At 43.9% G+C, this 20,722-nt stretch overlaps 1 protein-coding gene across 4 annotated transcripts in view; it reads left to right on the top strand.

Moving 5' to 3' along the window:
* The first annotated feature begins 13,582 nt into the window (after positions 1 to 13,582).
* EYA2 (EYA transcriptional coactivator and phosphatase 2) overlaps positions 13,583 to 20,722 on the top strand; it is a 133,481-nt gene continuing 126,341 nt past the window's right edge. The window contains exon 1 of one of the 4 annotated variants that reach the window (XM_081916988.1): positions 13,583 to 13,708. The gene's annotated coding sequence lies outside the window, so the exon portion shown is untranslated. Of the gene's footprint in view, positions 13,749 to 13,920; positions 14,000 to 14,031; positions 14,277 to 20,722 lie in introns of those variants that run through there. The other 3 variants (XM_081916987.1, XM_081916986.1, XM_081916989.1) reach the window with 3 other exon arrangements.

Raw genomic sequence — 20,722 nt, 5'->3', positions numbered from 1 at the left:
GACCACAGTTCAAGTCTCCATCGACCATCTCAATTTGACCGGAACATCCCAGAATTACAGAAGCCATCCCAGCCCCTGATTGGATGTTCCGTTTTCAGCACCGAGCTCTTGCGCAAATCACCTGCCTCCCGTGACAGCTCAGCACTGAAAGACACGCCTCTTTTGCGTGAAATAGGGCGTGTGGACTGGGAAGAGTCCTTAGGGTCGCATTGCGAGGCCAGGAGGGACATATTTGAACCTCTAAACCTAGTCTGTGACAAGGAGAGCCTTTTCTACAGAATCTCACAGGCTCAGACTCTTCACTGCACTTTTTTCCTACCAGAAAAATCCAGTCTTATCCCCTTCATCAAATTGTCCTCTGATTTTAATGAGGTTGCTTGTCATAGCAGATAGGATCTGATTCTGCCAGAGAGGGTGAGGGGTTGAGGGGGGGGAACCTCCATTATCAGCAGCGAGTGAATGAGATTAGCTACAGCCCATTGTCTTCCCACTTCACTTTTCCAACATATGTTCTCTCTCAGCCTAGCCGCGGATTCCCACCTTGTAATTTTTAATAAAGACACAGACAGCCTGAGGGGACAAATTACTTGCCTGTATTCAGCATGCTTCAGTGCTTTCAGAGGAAGAGTCTGGAGGGTGGTGGTGGTGGTGAGAGAATTAAACAACACTTTGCTGGGTGGGTGGTGTGGGGAGGCTTTTTGAAAACAAGAGGGGAAAGATACAGTGATTTGAGTAAAGTTCATCTTAAGAGCAAAGGGGGGGGGGGGGAGCAAGTGAGGAAGCTTGCAAGCCTCGATGGAAAACGATCAGGACTGGAGCTGACTTTCAGAACCGGCACTTTAACAAAAGAATTGTTTTTCCGTAACACGGACAAACACCTTGGTCTTCCAAAAACCAAAACCACTATAACCCCAGAAAACAGTTTCTGCTCTGCAGGGCCTCTCAGGTCCAGAGAGGCCCAGGCCACTTCCAGCCTCTGAGGCCCCTAACCCATATTAAAAATGACGAGTCAACACAGAGAAATAAAATGAGGTGCACTCACACTCATTCAGTATCCAAAAGACACTTCCTTGCTTGCTTCAGACTCCGAGCAAGAAATAAAAGTGAACCTCAGGAGACCATGTCTGAGAACTCAACTCACAGACTGAATAGGATAAATTTGGTCAGTGGAAATGCCTTGGATTCTCATATCTTTAGGCTGCAATCTTCACCCCACTTGCCAATGAGTAAGCCACATTAAATACAGTAGAATCATAGAATTGCAGGGTTGGAAGGAACCCCAAGGGTCATCTAGTCCAACCCCCTGCAATGAAGGAATCTCGACTAGATCATACATGGCAGATGGCCATCCAACCTCCGCTTAAAAACTTATAAGGAAGGAGAGTCCACCACCTCTTGCATGCGTCTGTTCCGCAGTGAAATGGCTCTTTCTCTTACTTCTGATTAGACATGGTTAGGGTTGCACTGTAAATTGCTGTGGCGCTGTGAGTTAAACCACAGAGCCTAGGGCTTGCCAATCAGAAGGTCGGTGGTTCGAATCCCTGTGATGGGGTGAGCTCCCATTGGTCGGTCCCTGCTCCTGCCAACCTAGCAGTTCAAAAGCACGTCAAAGTGCAAGTAGATAAATAGGTACCGCTGCGGTGGGAAGGTAAATGGCATTTCCATGCGCTGCTCTGGTTCACCAGAAGCAGCTTAGTCATGCTGGCCACATGACCCGGAAGCTGTCTGCAGACAAACGCCGGCTCCCTCGGCCAATAAAGCAAGATGAGCACCGCAACCCCAGCGTCGTCTGCGACTGGACCTAATGGTCAGGGGTCCCTTTACCTATGGCATGTTAAAAATATGTTTTGTGGGACAGGGCTTCCCTCTCCCTTCACTCCCTATTTTGACCATATAGTGTTAGGTTTTGCATTTTATCTGCAGCTATATCCTCTCTCAATCGATCCTGTAGATTAAACCTTCCATGTCTAAGCTATTATAATCCCCTCACTGCCGCTTGCATGCTGAGGCTATATTATTCACTCACTACATTGCCATTTTACAGAAAATTGACCGTGCCTTTTCAAAGCTGCCAAATGAGTGTATATCAATCACTGGTTTTCTGGTTACAAACATTTGTAGTTCACATGAACTTGCACTGTGATACATCCTTATATCCTTATGTTCTTAAATGCATGACTCAGTCCACTTACTGCTCAACTAATTTGCTGTGGTCTGTTCATCCCATGGCTTCAGGGGCAAGTTCGACACATGCAGGAACCATCACAAAACATCCAAATTCATCCAAACCAGTGCAGCAAACATCCAAATTCACAGTCCTTCATTCCCAAGTCCCTATCTATAACCACATTGTAAAGCAGGAAACTAAGCAAGCACCCCATTGAGTATTATTTGAATTAGAGGGACCAAGAAGTTCGCCTTTGTGTTTTTTTAAAAGAGTTTTGTGAGAAACAGATTCCCATTAAAAAAATTTCCAATGTGCCCAGACTACGTGCTACAAAAGAGTGCTCCATATTTAAGCTGTGGTAATACAAGCAGGAACTATGTCCAGCTGTTCAGAATCTATATTGCTTCCTAGGCAAAGTTTCTAAAGACTTTCCAGTCCTTTAGAATAATAAAAATGATGAATAGTCTTGAGCTCTGTGAACCAAAGGTTTTGAAGTGTAACCTGCTACTTGTAATGTACTCAGTAGTTGTGACCTGTATTATATTTACATTATGGTCCACTGCAAGTAGACAACAGGGGAGGGGGCAGGGGAGACAGCCATAAAATTAACCAAATGAAACGATTACTGCATAAAATAATTGGAGCAATTGCGTTAGAATTCTCCGTTATGTTTTCTGAGAAGCAGTGCTTTGAGTTTTGTAAATTTTTCAGAACATGATTTGAATAGAAATGTAACCTATCCTGTTACAAAAAAAAACCCTCAGCATAGAAAATAATTTTTCCTATCTCGTTTCTCCTCACAAGACTATGGCGCTTGTCCCACTTTTCTGAATAGTAAGAAGTTCCAGGGGTGTAGCTCCTTCCCACGATTGGGTTCCTTTGGAAGGAGATCTCTGGAAGTAAATGGCTACAAAGCATTTTTGTTTATTTACTAATGCACAGGTTGGACATAGGTGGTGGCACAGCTCAAAAGCACCAACAGATAGCCAAAGTCTATTGCACCCACGTCATATGTCTAGAAAGAGGTGGCCCAGTGCAGTTTTCCCATCTCCCTCTGTCTCTGGAACTCTTTGAGTCTCTGACTCCAGCTGCAATCTATACTCTTCTTCCAGATAGGCTGGCCCAACCCTCTGTGGCAGGGCAACTCACCTACTCTGACCGGCACTAGGCCTCCTTCGCTCCTATGGAAACACATCGTTGGAACACGACTGACTGTCAACACTCCTTTGTCAGATCCGAGGTGCTGGCCAGGTATTGCCTTGGGGCAATCCACAAGCGTAGCCCCTACTCAGAGAAAAGAAATCTGATAGGAAGGTTATTAAGAATTCCGTTTCACAGACAGTAGTCTGAGTCTAATACTGCAGTGAAACTTGAGAGTCAATATTATAGGCGAGAAGTCTTCAGATTTGAACCAAACAGCCCTTCAGACAGAGGAGTGTGCCTTACATTGAGTCAGACCATGCGTCCATTTAGCGCAATATCCAGGCTGGGTGGTGGGTCTCCAGTGTGATTTCGCCTTTACCTGTAAATGCCAGGGATAGAATTTGGGGGCTTCCTCATGCAAGACAGATGCTCTACCACTGAGCTGTGGCCCTTCAGAAATCCAGATCAGGCCATCCACACGACAGTTGCTATTTCCCAGAAGGAAAGTAACCATGGGCATCACAACGAGTTTCCTTCCCAATGTAAACATACAAACAGAAGAGTTTTGGGAAAGTGGGATCCGGAATGGGAGTGTAGCGGGGCAACAACCGCAGCAATTAGCACAGAAGTGGAAACAAGAGGAATTACCAACAAAGGAAGAATGGCAATTGAAGTTAATGGAGTATGTGGAAGTGACCCAAATGACAGGAAGAATCCGAGAACAGCGGGACCAGAAGTTCACCAAGAACTGGACTAAATTTATAAATTATTTGAAAGACAATTGTAGTCAATCAAACACGTTGGTAGGATGGCAAGAAGCTTTGTAAGGAAAGGTATAAAAATCACTGCAGAGAAGAATAAGAAAATATGATGCTTTGATGTTTTTGATTTGAAAGCAATGGTTAAGTAGTGAATATGCAGAAATTTGAAATGAAAGATAGAAAATCATAAGGAAGGTTTGAAGGAAGTCATGGCCCTAAAAAGCCAAATTGTATAATATAAGAGGAGAGATTGTAATGGAAAGCATTATTGTAAAATTAATAAAAATGATATGGCAAAAAAAGGGAGTGTAGCGGGGCAAAGTGTTTAAGCCCTTCTCGCCATATGCCATAGCACTGATCCAGATACACTCACGGCTGCTATTTAGTCAGGAGAATAATAATAATAATAACAACTATTATTATCATTATTGTTGTTGTTGTTACCCCACCCATCTGACTAGGACTCAGCTATACAGCTGCAAATAAACATTTTAAGTGTGTAGTAAAGTGCATTATACAAATGTGACACTATAGATGGCGATGGCGAGCTATGGCAAATTTGATACATATATTTCAAAGCTTTTTTTTTTTTTAAGCATTTCCACAACTTTTTTTATATGTGTCTAGATTCCACCTAGGTTGCCCTAGCCACTCTGGGCAGCTTACAACATAAATTAAAATACAACAAACATAAAACATTTTTTAAAAAGCCCTTCCTGATACAGAACCGCCTTCAGATGTCTTTGGAAAGTTGTGTAATTGTAATCCCTTGATGAACATCACATCTAGTTTTCTCTCAGATGTATTGATTATAAATGAGTTAAGGATCACTACCCCAACTCTGTCTGGAAGCAGCAGGATGCGGGGTGGGAGGGGAGAATAAATACACATGCTTGTTTGCTGTGTGCATTCTGTCTAAACCCTTGACTAAATTATCAGATGATAATGTGTATTATCCCTCTGTATTCCTGCGGCACTTTCACCACATCTGACCACTACCTGATAGCCATTATGCCACATATTTACAGAACATGCATACCATGAAATTGGCCCTGGGCTGGTTTTATTTTAAGCTGGCCCAGGGGCAATTTGGGCCGTGTGAAAGTATCCAAAGAAAGAGAGAGCATATTTGATCAGTTAGTGATGAAAAGCTCAAACATCCATCGGATGCAGGGATTTTTAAAAACTTTTTTTCTTTTTTGCGTGTTGTGTTAATGATTGGGAGCCATATGTTTTAAGAACAGCATCAATAGTATCAGTAGCTACAGTTCTCCTCTCGGATTACTTTTTACTGCCTGCCTAATTTTGAGCTTTAATGGCTAACATGCATTTTGTTTATGAGTTACAAATGTTCTGAATTTGACGACAGCAAAAAAAGCAAAGCAACAAAATATTTAGTCTCTCTTCCTCTGCACTGAGGAATCAGTTCGCAGTTTGTGTGTAGTGTTATGTTCTTATAACCAGATCATTTGTGTGTGTGTATTTGTGTGTTGTGGGAAAGAGTTATGTGAGGACCCTGTGATATTTATAGTAGAGTTCCCTCCCTGCCATTGTTGATTTGGGAGTGAACAGAGGACTTCAACCCAGATCAGCCCAATACATTCTGCTGCCTGGGGTGAAATGCAAGATGGTACCTCCCTCCACACATTCCACATAGAGAAGTCAGCCAGAATGGCCATTACTCTTACTTCAACCCTGGCAACACAATGACATCCTTCACAACACCTGAGAACAGCAGGCCAGCTAAAAGGGTGCAGGACACATGGCGCATATATTGTAGCTTTGGACTTCCAACAGAAATGAGCAACCAGTTTTGGAAGAAGACAAGGGGTTGTTTTGACACCCCATAATGTTCTCTTTGATGGGAGTCTCTACTTGGTAGAGATCCTCTTCTTCTTTCCCTTTGGGCCTGTTTTGCCTCTCAGACAGTCTGCACATGGAGGCCACAAGAACTTAAGAAATGTCTTCCTTTTTCTCCCTGGTGGAGATAGCCAGTGGGGTGTAATGGTTAGAGTTCTGGACTACAACCAGGGTGAATGGACTTCAAACCTCCACTCAGCTATGAAGCTCACCAGATGATCTTGGGCCAGTCACACACACACTCGGCCAAAAAGGTAAAGGGTAAAGGAACCCCTGACCATTAGGTCCAGTCGTGAACGACTCTGGGGTTGCGGCGCTCATCTCACTTTATTGGCCGAGGGAGCCGGTGTACAGCTTCCGGGTCATGTGGCCAGCATGACTAAGCCGCTTCTGGCGAACCAGAGCAGTGCACGGAAATGCCGTTTACCTTCCCACCAGAGCGGTACCTATTTATCTACTTGCACTTTGACGTGCTTTTGAACTGCTAGGTTGGCAGGAGCTGCAACCGAGCAACGGGAGCTCACCCCGTCACAGGGATTCGAACCACCGACCTTCTGATCGGCAAGTCCTAGGCTCTGTGGTTTAACCCACAGCGCCCTCATTGTTTTGAAAACAAAAGGGGTGGAGGAGATCCTCTGGATTTGTTAGCCAATCCGAGGGAAGAAGCATTCAAAGGGTAGGATAAAAACTGCTAAAACCAACACACAATGTCAAACAGAGGGTTGTTTACAACAGCCCATTCTGTTGCACAAAACCATCATGGGAAGGGCACAGCAAGTCCATACCTACTGGCCCACTCTGATGGTCCACTTAGTGTTGGTTCCATGAGGAATAGGGACCCTGAGGATTGGAAAGAGCTGGGGCCATCCCACTACTTCCTCCTTGTGTTTGTTATACATGTGGAGGGATTTATTGAGAACTAGAAAACTGAACAAACATATGTGATGCTGTTATAGGAACATAGGAAGAAGTTGAGTCAGACCTATTGGTCCATATAGCACAGTATTGTTTCTGTTGACTGACAGTGGCTGAACAGGGTTCCTGACAACAGACTTTCCATCCATGGAAATTCCAGGGATTGAACTTGGTATGTTCTTCTGCATGCAAGGCAGATGCTCACCCACTGAGCTATGGCTATCTTTCTTTGCTTTTTTTTTTTTTTAACACAGCAGAGTGCTCAAATTATGGTAGTGGGAGAAAGCGGGGGACTTAATTTAATCTAGTATCCTTATCCCCCGATGCCTCCAATTTTAGCTAAACTATGCCCGCAAGGCTTCTAAAAGTAGCACGTAAAGGAGCAGCACAGCAGTAAGGAAGTCACCCTGCCCCCGCGTAATTCAAGCACCGAGTGAGCTTCAAATTCTAGAAGAGGGGATGCTTCTTTCAAACTGGATGCCACACGCATCATAAGATATCCACAAAAGGTCTTCCCAGACGTTTTGCATATTTGTTGGAGGAAAACCAACATGCACACAAACACAATCCAGACATGCATACGGCTGTCCATGTTGCATAGTTTGGTTGTTACTTAATTTGCACTACAAATAACACCAGCAAAAATGTGTGATGAATGGTGGAAGTTGCTACAGGATGCTCTAACTGTATGGAATGCTTGCAAGTACTCTGCACCTAATCATTTTCCCGCGTGGTACTTTGCCATATGCATTTATCTCCCTGGCATCTAGAATCTCCTTTAGACAGCATGTTCTTTCAGGAGCAACAGTACCAAGGGATTGGTCTTCCTTCCTTCTTTCCCCCCAGGAGTAAATAAAGCGCCAGCGTGGCGGATATATGACCCATCCAGGATATTGTGAGAGAGATCTATATGACTGTTTTGAATGCTTTCACACATGTACACCTCATGCACACAACTTGCATCTGATGTTTAATGAGAGGCAGTAGGGCCTACGGAAATGAGCGTAGCAGGACTGAGTGTCTGAGGAATGCAGATTTAAGGCTGATGCTTTGTCACCTTGTTTTCAAACCTCTGTCTCTGTTCACATGATGGGGAAGCATTCAAGAAAAACAAGAACACTCCCTTGATGTCTCTTGGGGAGGCTCTGGTGTGCCTGTTTGAAGCAACTGAGACATACAACACTGTGGGGAGAACCCCACATTTCTGTCCCCTGCCCCCCGCCCCTGGGCTCCACAAAAGATGAAGGTTAAAGTAGCCGCAGGCTGTTGAAGCATGTATTTGGGATCCCTGAGCATGGATTAGTTACCTCTCAGTGCACTTTAGCAGCCTTTTGTCAAAGTGGTTAATGACTGGCGTATAAACCTGTTTTTAAATCCTCAAAACATACTTGCCGAGGCCTCCCACTTCAAATATGTTACTGAAGGGGAAAGGGAGAATTGCTGAGCCAACCTGCTGAAGACATAACTGCTACAAAGGATTACGGCACGGTGATTATTTTAATCCGATGCCTTAGCTGTGACCTGTTGGATGGGTAAGGAATTCCACCACCATCCTCAAAGCTGAAGGCAGCCCTGTGTCCCAGCTTCCTACACCTCCTCAATATTTACCTTCCCTTTCCACAAGGGCAAGGCAGTGGTGGAATTTGGGCTCTCAAATTTCAGCAGTGTCCTGTGTGATGCTAAAATTCGCCACCATCCCTGCCTCTTGCACCCAGTTCTAGAACATTTTTGTGGCATCCCCTGCAGTGTGGCTCCAGTGCGGACAAACCAGTCACACTATCCTAAAGTCGCCTATGGACAGGAGAAACCAAAGTACTGATTTGGGTCCTGCAAACTTCAGCCCAGAGGAACCGACTGAAGTCAAGTGTAAAAGGAGCTAGTTTCTGCGATGGCAAGTAGCAGTAAGGCTGGTCGCAGAAGGAATTGAAGGCAGCTCACAACCACAAAAATAATAGTAAAAGTACTGAAGATAAAGGAAGTTTCCTGAAACACAGAAGAATAAATTAAAGACCATCAAATAAAATGGTCAGATGTTTTGACCAACACTTCCATCACTAATGATTGGCTATCCTGGCTGGGGCTGAAGGGAGTTGGAGTCCAATGACATCTGGAAGTTGGAGAAGGCTACTCCAAAGAATCTCGAAGCATCCTCTATGGATGAAGCCTCAATTATAGTTGCGATATTGGATTAAGTTATGGCATCTCACGAGGCAGCTGCTCATTTGCATATGGCAATTAATTTAAATGTATGCAAATCTACAATTGCCCATGGTCCGGAATTAAAGCTGAACAGCCCCCATGAGTAAGCTAAGCTTGCCGAAATAATGAATGAGGAGTTGGATTGGGTTGCAAATGCGGTGTCTCCTTTGGCCACTGCTAATTTGCATGCGTTAATTCATTTAAAATACATGCAATTATAACGTTGCCTATAGCCTGGAATTACAGTTGAGCCTTTCGAAACCCTCAAGCAGCCAAGTGTTGAGAAAATAGAAGCAGATGGCTGCGATCCAGATGCAAGTCAACCTGAGAGTGAGTGAATTAGTGCTAAAATTCTAAAAAGAGGCGGAGGGTACAGGAAAAGGGGGAATGGGAGTGGTGGGGGTGGCTTTTACTCGCAGAAACTAACAGATCTCCATATTTGGCATTAGAAACCATTTTTTCCCCATTAAGTCACATAAATTTATAACCCTGGGTTCCCTCCCCCAGTATACATGGCCTGCATATATTTACCTCTTGAATCTTTAGGTGCTTCTGGTGTTTCCTTGCGGCCTAATGTCATTGTGGACTAGGCTCATGCTGTTCTATACTACCAAGTGAGCAGCTAGCCCTCTGGTTCGACAGTGTTCTTCTATGTCCTGGTGCTTTGGTAAGGTCACCAAAGGCCCATCACGGTAGCAGTCTTTTCCTAAAAACCCGTTGTAGATGGTAGCAGCTACAGAAGAAAAGAGAGGTGTACTTGTGGCAATTCTACTCTTATCCTAAGAATCATTCTGAGAGATGGTGGTGGCCCACCGGGAGAATATTGTGGCCACTTTGTTCCCTTCCCGTTCCCACTGCTGCTGGGCTACCAAGAGCTAAGCCATGGTTTGGCTTGGTGTTACATCTGAACCCAGGCTTGTGATTTACTTCCTCCTAAGAAACAATGAGGGACGCGGGTGGCACTGTGGGTTAAACCACAGAGCCTAGGACTTGCCGATCATAAGGCTGGCAGTTCAAATCCCCGTGACGGGGTGAGCTCCCGTTGCTCCATCCCTGCTCCCGCCAACCTAGCAGTTCGAAAGCACATCAAAGTGCAAGTTGATAATAAATAGGTACCACTCCTAGAATTCTCCTAGAATTCTCAAAGATTAGGATGCGGGTGGTGCTGTGGGTAAAACCTCAGCGCATAGGGCTTGCCGATCGCATGGTCAGCGGTTCGAATACCCATGGCGGGGTGAGCTCCCGTCGTTCGGTCCCAGCTCCTGCCCACCTAGCAGTTCGAAAGCACATCAAAGTGCAAGTAGATAAATAGGTACCACTCCGGCAGGAAGGTAAACGGCATTTCCGTGCGCTGCTCTGGTTCGCCAGAAGCGGCTTAGTCATGCTGGCCACATGACCCGGAAGCTGTCTGCGGACAAACGCCGGCTCCCTCAGCCAATAAAGCGAGATGAGCACTGCAACCCCAGGTCACGACTGGACCTAATGGTCAGGGGCCCCTTTACCTTTACCTTTTTAAGAAACAATGAGCAGCAAGCTAAGAACAGCCTTCGTTATAGATCATGGTTTGTTTGGAGCAAGATAAACTGCAACCCTAGTTTCAGACGTAATGCTAAGCCAAACCATGACTTAGCCATGTCCTGACTTACCAGATGTCCTGGTAGCACATCAGGAGTCAAGAAGGAGCAAAACAGCTGGTATTTCCCTCCGTGAAGCCTTGCTCCTTCACAGTAATCCATAGTTTGGCATAACGTTATGTGCAAGCCAGGCCACTGTCTTCCATATTCATTAACCTGTCTGCTACAGATCTAAAAGCCAAAAAAGCTTATTACATTAATAGCTTTTAAGCTATACTTGCTACTTTTTTGAGAATTGCTTTTTTTACTTGTTTGCATAATTGTATAAACTGTTTATTATTATTATTATTACTCCTCACCCTTCACCTCAAGGATGCAGGGCTTGTTACAACAATTTAAACACAATATTATAAACATCTATAAATACTATCACAGAATTAAGATGCTATGGTTATATTGGTAGTATGGTTAATATTAGTACTATGCTCTGGGACCCTATGGTGAAGGGCAGATAAGAAATCACACACACAGGGATCCAGTTTTATTTTTGTATTGCATGTTTGCTCTGTCCATCCATCTCTTTCTCCTCCTGCCAAAAAAGAGAAAAAAAAGAAATCAGTGTTGGCCATGTGCTACAAACTGCAGCTTACTAGGATACAGATCTCATTGCATGAAGAGACCCCCAAATCTTCAGAGAAATGATGTGAAGGTCACACAGGTAGGATTATGCCAGAAGGTAAGTGTAATGGTTCTAGGGGTTGCTCGTGCGTAAGCAGGTGCCTATCCCCCCGGCTGGGTGCAAACACCTGGCTGGGTTGCCAAAGTGAACCTCCTCTATCCGGACAGCCACTCACCCGTGGCTGACTCAGTCACTGGCAGAATCCGTGAGTGGGTGTTTCTTAAACTTCTTCCAGCAAAGAAGCTCTTTGACGCCTAGTCTCCACCTACCCTCTCTGTGCGAAAGCCTTCTGCGCAGGGAGGGCGTGGGCAATGGAGGACCCCTACTCTCCCCGCTAGTCCCAGGCAAGGAGTCATGGGACTGCCTCGCCACTTCCCCCACCTGCCCCCCTTCTCCCCTGGTGCTACGCTGATTCTCTTCCCCAGAAGATGGGCTGCTCCTCCCGAACCCTGGACGCTCTCTGGAATCCCTCTGGCTTTTGCTCTCCCCCTCCAGTACTGATGGCAGTTCCCTGACAGTAAGTCATTAAGAAATGCTAGCCAGTTCTTAAATGATGGTGCGGGCGGCCTTTGTCTCCTTTTGGAAACATTTGGCATTCAGCTTGTTCTGATAGGACTTGATATAGCAAAACCAGCTGCCCAGTTACCATAAGGCTTGGGTTGCATTGTCGGAGGCCGGAATGAAACCTTACAGTTGGCTGCATTGTATTAAAACATTGCATTCATCTGCTTTTCTGTGGTCCCTGAGGTTTCAGCAAAAAAAAAAGTCTGCATTATCATCTGGGATAAAACTATAAAACGGATGTTGTTTTCCTTCTAAACAAATAGTTATTTTTCACAGGCAACATGTCTCCTCAGACAAGTTTACATCAATTAGAAAGGAAATGAAAGAATACCACACCACAAAGAAATGTCATCACCCTTGGACCAATTCCCATAAAGTCTAACGTATTTAAGAACTGGAGGAAGACGTGCTGATCAGCACTGAGGATAGATCTGAACATGTTCCCAACACACCCGAACCACTCTTAGCCTGTCCTGTAATCCAACACACACCAGTGGCGGTTGACATACCCCTGATCAAGCACTATGGAAAACCAATAATTTCTACCCCCGGTGTTCTTGTATGTTTATTATGGACACATTTGGGCTTATGACACAGGAAACCACCTGTATTCTGAGCACAGCTATTTGCATGTACATATACACTCTGCTTGGTCAAAACAACTGAGCTCATAATCGACAATATATCTCACTCTCTTCCTCTCTAGGAGGTAAACACTGATATAATGAAGCCAGAACCAAGTTCTCCATTGTTTCTCAGTATATATCCCATCACACCTGCCCTTGTCGTTGCAGACCTGTTCTCTGTTGCTATAGAAGGGGCGGCGGCTAGAATTAATGAGCGGAAACTACAGGGAAGCAGATTTTGGTTGAACATTAGAAGAAAGTTTCTAATGGTTAAGAGCTGTTCATCAGTGGAACACAGACTGCCTTGGGAGGTGGTGGGCTCTCATTGTTGCATCAGTGCTCCTTGTGCATGTAATTTTGTCCATAGGATACCATTGGCATCAAAATGCCAACCTATATGCTTTCCCCATATTTCTCATTTGCAGGGGAAATCTTGAGTGGCAATACAAAAACCTGTCACAAATGGGTCTGAATGACACTGTTTGGTAATTAAGCTCTTCTCTGGAAGCATCCAGATTCTACACTGGGTGGGGAGCTAAGACTTAGATGGCCCACAAGGTCCCTACCATCTCTAAACTTATTATTTGACGCGTCTTGCAGAGTGTTGTAGTCACTTCAGGCTCTCCCTGGTGTGGTGGTTGGTGGTGTGTCGGCGGACACACAAGGCAAGGACCAAGATGCAGTCTTCCCAAACTAAGAGCGCCTTGCTCAGGCTCAGCAGCCGTCCTGAAGTCTACGGGAGATATTTCCAAGTAAGGCTGTAGTCATGTGCACACTTACTCCGCAGCAAACCCCACGAAACTCTTAACTGAAAGCCGAACAGCTTACAATGTGATTAGGCTTGTCAAGGTATACTGGGCAACATACCTTGACTTTAAAACTTCAGGGTTGCAAACCTAAGTACGGTTCCTAGGGAGTAAGTAAGCCTCGTTGGAAGCAAGGAACATTGCCGAGCTTTGCGCGCGCACTGCAAGTCCTGCTGAAATAAATAAGAGTTTTACTTTAAAGAAAGCGACCTGCGCTGACGACTTAACGTGGAACGATAGCATTTAAAAAGCGGGTGGCGCGGTGAGGGGGAAACTAGTAGAACAAATCTGCAAGTGAGTCGAGCTGGCGAGTCCGGGCGCCAAGCCCATTCTTCGACGATCGCCTGTCTCTTGCGCCATGTAACCAAGCGCAGACTCCTGGAAATCACTCCTCGGGTTACAATTCGGCGCAAGGTAACGGGAGATGTTCTGTTTGCAAGCAACTTTACCAAGTGTAGGTAGAAAGAAGGTAGAAAGTTTTCCTATTCTCCCTCCTCCCAGACCTCCTTGGTTAGGATATAACAACTCGCCGGTGTGTCTCTCCTTCCCTCGCCTCCCGCCCTCTCCGTCCCTCCCTCCCTCGTTCACTCATTCGCTCCTTCCTGGACGCGCGCACCCTCGCCGGCCGCCTCTCCCCACCCACCCACCGAGGACTCCTGGGCGCGCGTGTGCGAAGGAGCCGCTGAACTTTAGGTAAAGGGCAAGGTAAGGGCAGAGCGGCAGCATCCTTGCTCCGGAGTGGGCATGTGCAGACCTCGCGCGCACATGCTCACTGGCGCGGCGGCGTGAGGAGTTTGCTGGGCACGTTGCTCGAAGGGGAGCGGACGGTGCGCGCTTTCCCGGCTGCTGCGGACTTCTCCAGCTCGGAGCGGCAGCGGCTGTCCGGAGCGCAGGCGGCCTCGCGCGCTCCTTCTTCTCCTGGCGCGCAGGCGGCTGCGGGGACAGGAGCCCGGCGGCGCCAGACGCTCTGCGGCAGCTTGCGGTGAGTGGACGGGACCCCCGCCCCGATGCAGTGCCCTCCTCCCTCATCTCTCCATCGCACCCCCCCCCCGGTTCATGATTTTGGCAAAGGGGCGCCGGGTGGAGGCGAGCGATGCTTTGCGCACTTGGACATCCCCAAGCGCATTCACTTGCCCGGGCCGGGTGGAGGTTACCGGGGCTGGGAACGGTCCTTGAACCTCCCCAGTGGGACATTTCTTTTCATGGAGGCTTCTTGGCGGGGGGTGGGGGTGGGAGAGACTGCTGCCTTAGGTCTTAAATGTTGGGTGACATCTCTCCCCATTCTTGGTGAAAGGATAAAAACGCGCCCCTTCTTCATACATCAGCTCGCGTTCTCTCGCCTTTTACGCGTTCCAAGTATTTCAGAACTTAAAATCCACGCGCGTGTGCGTGTGTCTATACATACGTGTCCCAGGTGGCTTTGGGAAGCGGGGTGGGAGGCTCTGAATAGGTTTTATGCCGTTGTAGCTCAAAAAAGTGAGTGGTTGATGTGGATAAGGGTTTATCTCTCTCTCCCCCGCACCTTGTTTACTATTCAGCGATGAGGGTTTTTTTAAATTAATTTACATATCTATCCACTTGCTGTGGAATCTTGACAGATTCTTTCTCTCTCTGCTTACAGCATTGCTTTGGGGATACTTTGCAAAAGGATTATTATTGTTTTGTCAAACGTTTGCTGAGTAATTTTTGTGTCACAACGTATGGAGAGGTTTCCCCGCGTGTTGAATGGGTCTGCAAGAGCCTTATCAAACCTCTTGCCTTATGTCGAGTAGGTGAATGCTGATTCTCTGTCTTAATCACTACTTGAGTATTAGTGCGTAGTTTCGGGCATTTCATCAAGTGGGGTGGATATAATGTAGGCATAAGAGAGTTTCAGTTGTGTGTGAAAACTGTGTATAGGTAACCCACCAGTGATGATAGAAAATGTTTATTTCAAGAAAGTAACATGGAAACGAAGGGAAAACACTGTTTGTTACACCATGGATAACTATATTTATTTAGCTGTCATTAGAGAGATCAGCGCTCCTGTTTTTATATGTTCTAGATGGAATGTTTTAAACACCCCAGATATTAAGACCTTAGTAACGCCACTATAATTGAAAAGGTGCATGTAATGAATGTTATTGATCCTGTAAATGTGGCATCAATCATAGCTTTACATCTGTTTCAAGTTTTTAATGTGTGTGTTATTTAGCAATCGCCACACAGAGGAACACCAGTGAGCAAAAGTTCTCTGTTTTAAAAACGAAAATAAAGTTGCAAGTGAATGGGAATTTGCCCGTATAATGTCCTGGTGCTTTTACCAATGAGAATAGTATAATCTTTAAATACGGCATTTGTAATATAAGCTATGGATGCCATTATGCTTTAGGGTTGAATATTTTAATCCATTTTAAGATAATGATAATAATCCCAAGCATACAAGGTATGTCTAGATTTGTATGTTCTATCAACATTCAAATTTAATATGATGGCGAGACTTTAAGAGGGAGAATGTAAAAAAAAAGTCTTTATTACGAAAAAGTAGAACTGATTTACTGTTTCAAGAAGAAAAGTTAATGTGATTTATACATATTAAATAAGCATTTAAGTGTGAATATTTGTGCTCTGAGAAAGGCCCTTGAAGAAAGTTTATAGTGTACAGATTGCTGTGTTTCTCGGCCAGTCTTTATTAGATTGATATGCTCCTTTTGGATTAATTACTGAACTTTCAAAATACATGTGGTGAACCAGTTTTCTATTGTTCCGTATCTGTTTTCTTGGAGGCAGTGTCAGGTGTATGCATCCCTTAACATTCTTAAAGCAATGGGCCAGGTTGCGGGTTCAATGTTCTTGGTGCGAAGGTTTACAGGCAACAGCCTTTAGAATATCTCAAGGAAGTTAGTGTTTCTTTCCTAAGCAGGGCTACTAACTTACATTTGACTTCCATAAGCTTCTGGGTGCTGATCCTGACAGGAGAGGAGGCATACATGAAGATGATAATACAGTAGTTAAATATTAGTCCTGTTTTCCCCTTATGGTTTCCCCTGTTTTACTGTAGCACATAGATTTTCTTCAAGTTGGACTGCACCCATGAAGCTTTTTCTTCTTTATAACACACAGCTCGGTTCATATTTGCTTCGACACAAGCCATCCAAATTATGTGGGGTTTCCTCTCTCTTAATACGCTGTAAATGAAACGTAAGAATCTCAAAGCACAGCCGTTTTTTGACAGCAGCAACTACATCCCAAGGACAGTCTTGAAACGAGATTTTCAAAGCTGGCAATGAAACAATAGCGTTGGTTCAGAAGAAGCACTCCACACACCCGGGACAGTGCAGAACATAGCCTCAGAAGTATCATAAATCAACACTGTGTCACAGGTCCTAAGGACTTCTGCGTTCTGGAAGGTGGTGTACTTTTCATATCATTATTTTTCTCCTTTTGCTTTAAGCATTTGCATGGTGATTCTGGCTACATGGATCTGTAACATCACCAGATGGGTGAAATGCTGTGGACCTGTAGTTGTGGTAAAGATGAAGACCTGTATAAAGCTAAATTTGAAGCTGCTTTGTTAATAATAGTGGTAAAGAAAATTACCAGTAAAAATCTGTGCCCGCCTTCTGGAGGGTTCTATTCTGATAACTCCATATTCCCACCTGAACGTGTAACTGTGGCCGGAAAAGGAACACATCTCATTGGTGATTGGCATTTTAGACATTAGTTTAATGTGGTATTAGGCCTTGCTGCATTAACTTTGTTCTGGAAGCTTTTTATCTCAGGGCTTTACCTTTCATAATGAAGTATTTAAAAATAATACGCATGTAAGTGCAGAATTGTATGGGTTTGTTGTTGTTGTTTTTTGGTCTATCTATCCATATTTTGCCTACATAAACAGTGCAGTCCTGAACCAAAGTCAATCCCATTGAATTCAATGCGGCTTATTTCCAGGTAAGCTTGTATAGGATCACAGCCTTAGACATTAATAGTGTCCATCTCTCTGCTTACTGTCATTAATAAATACTTGTATTGTTATTGGGCTGAGTTTCTGTGGAATACTCAATTCATTTTCTCTGATAAATTTTGGTATTGACATTTCAATTCATGCTGTCTCTAGCCAGTGAAGCTGAAAGGTACTAATTACTAATCTTTCCTATAATCTCCCTGTGTAGCAAATTCATAGGCTGTGCCACTTAATGAGAAAATTGTTACCAGAATTATTATTATTATTATTTGAAGGAACTGTGTTTTGGAGATTTATGTAAACCAGAAAACATAATTGCATTTATGAGAAAGTGACTCCTTTCCTCCCCCAAAATAAATTAAAGCAATTAAGGTTAAAATGAAATAGTCAGTTTACATATGCTGGGTGAAACTCAGCCAAAATAAGCACATTTCTGTGCCATTGAAGTCAATGGGATAATTAACTTGCCGTTGAGATCACTGGGACTTAAAACTGTGTAGCTTTGGTTAGATCATGCTCTTGGTTTTAATGCACAGAGTGTAAACTGTAGCCAGATAAAAATCTTATTTATTTAGAAAAGGAAAAACACTAACAAGAGATTTACCCTTGAGGTAATTTGGTTGGTTGTAAAGGAATGTTTCAGATGCCTCTGACTACGCTGTGTGGATAAATGAAGAGTTGTGCTGGCGGGGCGGGGGGGGGGATACCTAGAGGCTTTTTGGTTTTATCAGTTTATAACTTTAAAATAAGAATAAAATAAAATAAATCTGCATAGATGCAAGAGAGAATGTAGTAACTGTTATATTTTGCCTTATGAAACCGTAAAAGGATCACAACAGATTCATTGCCAGGTATAAATTATTTCAGCTGCAGTGGTTTTTCCAACTTTTGTTACCTCTTGTGGCTACAATTGCCATGTAACTAAATCTGAAATTATCACAAGCAGCTTCAAAAAAACAGTCTTTATATGCATAATTCAGTCCAGCAATAATTTCCCTTCTTTAAGTGTGTCTGTGGCTCCCACTCACCATTCTGTAAAGCAAAGTATTGCAAACTCAGCCAGATGCGAACAGGAATAAGAGCTAAACAAACAGAGAGTGATTAAGAGAGAAGAAATTGCCTTTTCTTGGTCTTCTCTTTACTTTCTTTTCTGGCAGAAGAGCCACCCCAAGTGAGCTTATCCCTTTTCAGTTACATTTATCTCATAAGTCAGTTCAGAAAACAACCCGAACAGAGGGCCACCAAAACGGATGAAGACAATGCCTAATCTTTATTTATAGATCTTAACTGTTCTAATGGTGTTTAACAAACACCCTGTTAATATCGGGTGAAGATAAATCCCACAATTAGGTGGCTGGAGGAATAACGAGAGAGCTGCATTTCAGCGACTGTACCCTGGGAGCTTAGGTCAGCAGGCTGTTGCAAGAGAGGTCTGGTGGGATTCTTGCTGTAATTTTACAGGGGAAATATTAGAAAGGATTTATATCCTGAAAGCAGGTTGAAATCAATTAAATAAATAGAGGAAGAACAACTTTGCACGGAACAGTTCTAAAAACAATGTTTCTGAAAAGTTTTTGTTCGTTCCTGCAAGGAGAACACTGTTGGTTTCTGTGGCACTGATGGAAAAAAGAGCTGAGTATTCACTTCTGGGTGTGAAGGATATACGCCGATGAGTACTATTTGCCTCCTCTTCCTTCTAGATTGTTTTGGGGGATAAACTAGAAAGTGAGGCTTCTTCTCCCGTACTTTTCATGAAAAAAGTAGCAGCAATATGCAGAGGGCAATGAGCAAAATACCGGTACATAATAAGAGAGAGAACCTGCTTCTTCTAGGCATGTGGCAGATGTTTCCTTTAGTTATATCTGTAGTTATAGCATTGTACTGCCACTCTTTGTCATGGTTTGTGCTAATAACAAAAGAGGTGCATGGTTTTGTTTTGATATTATTATTTTTTAAAAAAACAACCCTAAAAGTGTCGTCTTTTGTGGACAACTATTCTATCTGTTATCACATTAATTGTGTCGTATGGATAGCATAGGTGTAGTCGACCCAGTGTATGTAAAAAGCTGTGATTTGTTTCTTTGTTTCTATTGCACGGTCATATGTTCTGTTCTTATTCATGGCCCTGTAAGAAGCCTACAGGGAGGAAGAAAAGAGTTGGGGTTTTTTAAAGAGTGTAACCAGAGCAATATTGTACAACATTACAGATGGAGATGTTTCTCCCATAATTTCAAAACATTCTTGAAATAGTCTTCTATCAGTAAGTTTTTGCGACAGAGAGGGCATGTTAAGCAACATTCCGTTCTTAAGCTGTAATATTTAAAAAATGGGTGCAAACCAACTACAGTTAATAGAACTTTAAAATAACCCCTGTTAAGAATTTGCTTAATTCTTCCACTGAAATCAATGGGACTTTATAGAGTACGTTTAACATGCCTTTGCTGAGCCAAAGCTATATTGTATAGGGTACATGTGTTTGAAATGCTACAACTCATGAGCAAGCAAACCATGACAACACGAATGAGCAAATGCGCAAACTCTTGGGGAGCTAAGCCAAACCTTGACTCGTGGTTTACTTCTCTGCAGACTACTGAAGAGCTGTAACCAAGGTTTGCCCTGTGTTTTATGGCGTGTGGTTTGTCCAGAAGAACTAAACCACAAGCCTGGGTTTAGAGGACACACTAAGCAAAACCGTGGCTTAACATAGCAGGAGAATGACCAGGGGCAAACAAAGCAGACATGATCTACCCGCCGGTAGCCTGAACATTAGCTAATTTGTGCTAAACCATGATTTGCTTTACCATCACATGCAAATTAGGGCTTACTGTGCCACAAACCCAGTCCAGGGTTGTGTTCCCCTAAAGCCTGAATTTACTTGTACTTGAATGTCCATTAACAGTGTGCCAGATGGTGGCCTGCATTTTTAAATACTAAATTCAAATGAGGCTGTTGCAATTTACTTATTAGTCTAGCAAAATAATAGCCAGGCAAGTATGAAACACCTGGCATCACCTTTTTGTCGAGAGCAACAAATGAACAGGCTCTGGCCCCAGTGATTAAATTACTGGTGTACAGCTTTTGCTCTCAGAGGGTTCCATGTGAACACTTTCATTTAATATGGACGGTGCTACCGTTTCAAATTGAACATGTTCTGACTGCTAGCACAGAAGTAATCCTTTCAGTTTAGCAGTGCACACACAGAGTGTGCGAGGCTATGAGATATGTCTCCGTTTATCACTTCTGGCCCATTAACTTTACATGCTGGCTGATCTAAATGGCTAAGCCGGTTTTCTTTCCTATTCATGCATGCATGCGTGCTGGGAAAACACCCAGTGATATGGCATGGGATAATCTACCAGAAGTTCCCGAGCAATTGAGCGAGTTCCATTTATTTCAGTAGGAATTGCGTAGAGCTACTTCCTGTTGGATCGGGCCATCGGAGAACACCATATTTGGTAGTTCTTCTGCATTTTGTATTCTGAAAA

This window comes from Podarcis melisellensis (assembly GCF_964234715.1).
Source record: "Podarcis melisellensis genome assembly, chromosome: 6".
In the NCBI taxonomy this organism is placed as follows: domain Eukaryota; kingdom Metazoa; phylum Chordata; class Lepidosauria; order Squamata; family Lacertidae; genus Podarcis; species Podarcis melisellensis.
This window is presented reverse-complemented; position numbering and strand designations above follow the sequence as displayed.